Raw genomic sequence first — 6,000 nt, 5'->3', positions numbered from 1 at the left:
GGTCACCCAGCAGGGGGTGGGAATTGTCCGGTCACCCAACAGGGGGTGGGAGCTGTTCTGTCACCCAGCAGGGGGTGGGAGCTGCCCTGTCACCCAGCAGGGGGTGGGAGCTGCCCTGTCACCCAGCAGGAGGTGGGAGCTACCCTGTCACCCACCAGGGGGTGGGAGCTGTACTGTCACCCAGCAGGGGGTGGGAACTGTCCTGTCACCCAGCAGTTAGTGGGAGCTGCCCTGTTACCAAGCAGGGAGTGGGAAATGCCCTTGTCCCCCAGCAGAGGGTGGGAGCTGCCCTGTCACCCAGTAGGGGGTTGGAGCTGTACTGCCACCCAGTAGGGGGTGGGAGCTGCCTTGTCACCCAGTAGAGGGTGGGAGCTGCCCTGTCACCCAGCAGGGGGTGGGAGCTGCCCTGTCACCCAGCAGGGGGTGGGAGCTGCCTTGTCATCCAGCAGGGGGTGGGAGCTGTACTGTCACCCAGCAGGGGGTGGGAACTCTCCGGTCACCCAGCAGGGGGTGGGAATTGTCCGGTCACCCAGCAGGGGGTGGGAGCTGTTCTGTCACCCAGCAGGGGGTGGGAGCTGCCCTGTCACCCAGCAGGAGGTGGGAGCTGCCCTGTCACCCAGCAGGGGGTGGGAGCTGTACTGTCACCCATTAGGGGGTGGGAGCTGCCTTTTCACCCAGTAGGGGGTGGGAACTGTCCTGTCACCCAGCAGTTAGTGGGAGCTGCCCTGTCACCCAGCTGGGAGTGGGAAATGCCCTTGTCCCCCAGCAGAGGGTGGGAGCTGCCCTGTCACCCAGCAGGGGGTGCGAGCTGTACTGCCACCCAGTAGGGGGTGGGAGCTGCCTTGTCACCCAATAGAGGGTGGGAACTGTCCGGTCACCCAGCAGAGGGTGGGAACTGTCCGGTCACCCAGCAGAGGGTGGAAGCTGCCCTGTCACCCAGCAGGGGGTGGGAGCTGCCCTGTCACCAAGCAGGGGGTGGGAGCTGTCCTGTCACCCAGCAGGGGGTGGGAGCTGTCCTGTCACCCAGCAATGGGTGGGAGCTGTCCTGTCACCCAGTAGGGGGTGGGAGCTGCCCTGTCACCCAGCAGGGAGTGGGAAATGCCCTTGTCCCCCAGCAGAGGGTGGGAGCTGCCCTGTCACCCAGTAGGGGGTGGGAGCTGCCCTGTCACCCAGCAGGGGGTGGGAACTCTCCGGTCACCCAGCAGGGGGTGGGAATTGTCCGGTCACCCAGCAATGGGTGGGAGCTGTCCTGTCACCCAGTAGGGGGTGGGAGCTGCCCTGTCACCCAGCAGGGAGTGGGAAATGCCCTTGTCCCCCAGCAGAGGGTGGGAGCTGTTCTGTCACCCAGCAGGGGGTGGGAGCTGCCCTGTCACCCAGCAGGGGGGTGGGAGCTGCCCTGTCACCCAGCAGGAGGTGGGAGCTGCCCTGTCACCCAGCAGGGGGTGGGAGCTGTACTGTCACCCAGCAGGGGGTGGGAACTGTCCTGTCACTCAGCAGTTAGTTGGAGCTGCCCTGTCACCCAGCAGAGGGTGGAAGCTGTCCTGTTACCCAGCAGGGGGTGGGAGCTATCCTGTCACCCAGCACATGGTGGGAGCTGTCCTGTTGCCCAGCAGGGAGTGGGAGCTGCCCTGTCACCCAGCAAGGGATGGGAACCATCCTGTCACCCAGCAGGAGGTGGGAGCTGTCCTGTCACCCAGCAGGGGGTGGGAGCTGTCCTGCCACCCAGCAGGGGGTGGGAGCTGCCCTGTCACCCAGCAGGGGGTGGGAGCTGTCCTGTCACCCAGCAGGGGGTGGGAACTCTCCGGTCACCCAGCAGGGGGTAGGAGCTGTCCTGTCACCCAGCAGGGGGTGGGAGCTGCACTGTCCCCCAGCAGAGGGTGTGAGCTGTCCTGTTGCCCAGCAGGGGGTGGGAGCTGTCCTGTTGCCCAGCAGGGGGTGGGAACTGTCCTGTCACCCAGCAGTTAGTTGGAGCTGCCCTGTCACCCAGCAGAGGGTGGAAGCTGTCCTGTCACCCAGCAGGGGGTGGGAGCTATCCTGTCACTCAGCACATGGTGGGAGCTGTCCTGTTGCCCAGCAGGGAGTGGAAGCTGTCCTGTCACCCAGCAGGGGGTGGGAGCTGTCCTGTCACCCAGCAGGAGGTGGGAGCTGTCCTGTCACCCAGCACATGGTGGGAGCTGTCCTGTTGCCCAGCAGGAGGTGGGAGCTGTCCTGTTCCCCAGCAGAGGGTGGGAACTGCCTTGTCACCCAGCAGGGGGTGGGAGCTATCCTGTCACCCAGCACATGGTGGGAGCTGTCCTGTTGCCCAGCAGGGAGTGGGAGCTGTCCAGCCGCCCAGCAGGGGGTGGGAGCTATACTGTCACCCAGCAGGAGGTGGGAGCTGCCCTGTCACCCAGCAGGGGGTGGGAGCTGTACTGTCACCCAGCAGGGGGTGGGAACTGTCCTGTCACCCAGCAATTAGTTGGAGCTGCCCTGTCACCCAGCAGAGGGTGGAAGCTGTCCTGCCACCCAGCAGGGGGTGGGAGCTATACTGTCACCCAGCAGGAGGTGGGAGCTGCCCTGTCACCCAGCAGGGGGTGGGAGCTGTACTGTCACCCAGCAGGGGGTGGGAACTGTCCTGTCACCCAGCAATTAGTTGGAGCTGCCCTGTCACCCAGCAGAGGGTGGAAGCTGTCCTGTCACCCAGCAGGGGGTGGGAGCTATCCTGTCACTCAACACATGGTGGGAGCTGTCCTGTTACCCAGCAGGGAGTGGGAAATGCCCTTGTCCCCCAGCAGAGGGTGGGAGCTGCCCTGTCACCCAGCAGGGGGTGGGAGCTGTACTGCCACCCAGTAGGGGGTGGGAGCTGCCTTGTCACCCAGTAGAGGGTGGGAACTGTCCGGGCACCCAGCAGAGGGTGGGAGCTGCCCTGTCATCCAGCACAGGGTGGGAGCTGCCTTGTCACCCAGCAGGGGGTGGGAGCTGTCCTGTCACCCAGCAATTAGTTGGAGCTGTCCTGTCACCCAGCAGGGGGTGGGAGCTGTCCTGTCACCCAGCAGGGGGTGGGAACTCTCCGGTTCACCCAGAAGGGTGTAGGAGCTGTTCTGTCCCCCAGCAGGGGGTGGGAGCTGCCCTGTCTCCCAGCAGAGGGTGGGAGCTGTCTTGTCACCCAGCAGGGTGTGGGAGCTGTCCTGTCACCCAGCACGGGGTGGGAGCTGCCCTGTCACCCAGCAGTTAATGGGAGCTGCCCTGTCACCCAGCATGGGGTGGGAGCTGTCCGGTCACCCAGCAGGGGGTAGGAGCTGTCCTGTCACCCAGCAGGGGGTGGGAGCTGCCCTGTCCCCCAGCAGAGGGTGGGAGCTGCCTTGTCACCCAGCAGGGGGTGGGAGCTGCCCTGTCACCCAGCAGTTAATGGGAGCTGCCCTGTCACCCAGCAGGGAGTGGGAAATGCCCTTGTCCCCCAGCAGAGGGTGGGAGCTGCCCTGTCACCCAGTAGAGGGTGGGAGCTGCCCTGTCACCCAGCAGAGGGTGGGAGCTGCCTTGTCATCCAGTAGGGGGTGGGAACTGTCCGGTCACCCAGCAGAGGGTGGGAGCTGCCCTGTCACCCAGCAGGGGGTGGGAGCAGTCCTTTTACCCAGTAGAGGGTGGGAGCTGCCCTGTCACCCAGCAGAGGGTGGGAGCTGTCCTGTCACCCAGCAGGGGGTGGGAGCTGTCTGGTCACCCAGCAGGGTGTGGGAGCTGTACTGTCACCTATCAGGGGGTGGGAATTGTCCGGTCACCCAACAGGGGGTGGGAGCTGTCCTGTCACCCAGCAGGGGGTGGGAGCTGCCCTGTCACCCAGCAGGGGGTGGAGGCTGTCCTGTCGCCCAGCAGGAGGTGGGAGCTGCCCTGTCACCCAGCAGAGGGTGGGAGCTGCCCTGTCACCCAGCAGGGGGTGGGAGCTATCCTGTCACCCAGCAGAGGGTGGGAGCTGCCCTGTCACCCAGCTGGGGGTGGGAGCTGTCCTGTCACCCAGCAGGGGGTGGGAACTCTCCGGTCACCCAGTAGGGGGTGGGAGCTGTCTTGTCACCCAGCAGGGCATGGGAGCTGCCCTGTCACCCAGCAGTGGGTGGGAGCTGTACTGTCACCCAGCAGTTAGTGGGAACTGTCCTGTCACCCAGCAGCGAGTGGGAGCTGTCCTGCCACCCAGCAGGGGGTGGGAGCTGTCCAGTCACCCAGCAGGAGGTGGGAGCTGCCCTGTCACCCAGCAGGGGGTGGGAGCTGTCCAGTCACCCAGCAGGGGGTGGGAGCTGTCCAGTCACCCAGCAGGGGGTGGGAGCTGTCCAGTCACCCAGCAGGAGGTAGGAGCTGCCCTGTCACCCAGCAGGGGGTGGGAGCTGTCCAGTCATCCAGCAGGGAGTGGGAGCTGTCCTGCCACCCAGCAGGGGATGGGAGCTGTCCAGTCACCCAGCAGGAGGTGGGAGCTGCCCTGTCACCCAGCAGGGGGTGGGAGCTGTCCAGTCATCCAGCAGGGGGTGGGAGCTGCCCTGCCACCCAGCAGGGGGTGTGAGCTGCCCTGTCACCCAGCAGGAGGTGGGAGCTGCCCTGTCACCCAGCAGGGGGTGGGAGCTGTACTGTCACCCAACAGGGGCTGAAAACTGTCCTGTCACCCAGCAGTTAGTTGGAGCTGCCCTGTCACCCAGCAGAGGGTGGAAGCTGTCCTGTCACCCAGCAGGGGGTGGGAGCTATCCTGTCACTCAGCACATGGTGGGAGCTGTCCTGTTGCCCAGCAGGGAGTGGGAAATGCCCTTGTCCCTCAGCAAAGGGTGGGAGCTGCCCTGTCACCCAGTAGGGGGTGGGAGCTGTACTGCCACCCAGTAGGGGGTGGGAGCTGCCTTGTCACCCAGTAGAGGGTGGGAGCTGCCCTGTCACCAAGCAGGGGGTGGGAGCTGCCCTGTCACCCAGCAGGGGGTGGGAGCTGCCTTGTCATCCAGCAGGGGGTGGGAGCTGTACTGTCACCCAGCAGGGGGTGGGAACTCTCCGGTCACCCAGCAGGGGGTGGGAATTGTCCGGTCACCCAGCAGGGGGTGGGAGCTGTTCTGTCACCCAGCAGGGGGTGGGAGCTGCCCTGTCACCCAGCAGGAGGTGGGAGCTGCCCTGTCACCCAGCAGGGGGTGGGAGCTGTACTGTCACCCATTAGGGGGTGGGAGCTGCCTTTTCACCCAGTAGGGGGTGGGAACTGTCCTGTCACCCAGCAGTTAGTGGGAGCTGCCCTGTCACCCAGCTGGGAGTGGGAAATGCCCTTGTCCCCCAGCAGAGGGTGGGAGCTGCCCTGTCACCCAGCAGGGGGTGCGAGCTGTACTGCCACCCAGTAGGGGGTGGGAGCTGCCTTGTCACCCAATAGAGGGTGGGAACTGTCCGGTCACCCAGCAGAGGGTGGGAACTGTCCGGTCACCCAGCAGAGGGTGGAAGCTGCCCTGTCACCCAGCAGGGGGTGGGAGCTGCCCTGTCACCCAGCAGGGGGTGGGAGCTGCCCTGTCACCGAGCAGGGGGTGGGAGCTGTCCTGTCACCCAGCAGGGGGTGGGAGCTGTCCTGTCACCCAGCAATGGGTGGGAGCTGTCCTGTCACCCAGTAGGGGGTGGGAGCTGCCCTGTCACCCAGCAGGGAGTGGGAAATGCCCTTGTCCCCCAGCAGAGGGTGGGAGCTGCCCTGTCACCCAGTAGGGGGTGGGAGCTGCCCTGTCACCCAGCAGGGGGTGGGAACTCTCCGGTCACCCAGCAGGGGGTGGGAATTGTCCGGTCACCCAGCAATGGGTGGGAGCTGTCCTGTCACCCAGTAGTGGGTGGGAGCTGCCCTGTCACCCAGCAGGGAGTGGGAAATGCCCTTGTCCCCCAGCAGAGGGTGGGAGCTGTTCTGTCACCCAGCAGGGGGTGGGAGCTGCCCTGTCACCCAGCAGGGGGTGGGAGCTGCCCTGTCACCCAGCAGGAGGTGGGAGCTGCCCTGTCACCCAGCAGGGGGTGGGAGCTGTACTGTCACCCAGCAGG

The sequence above is a fragment of the Pseudophryne corroboree genome, chromosome 7, assembly GCF_028390025.1.
Source record: "Pseudophryne corroboree isolate aPseCor3 chromosome 7, aPseCor3.hap2, whole genome shotgun sequence".
NCBI classification, from domain to species: domain Eukaryota; kingdom Metazoa; phylum Chordata; class Amphibia; order Anura; family Myobatrachidae; genus Pseudophryne; species Pseudophryne corroboree.
Note: the sequence above shows the minus strand (reverse complement) of the source record.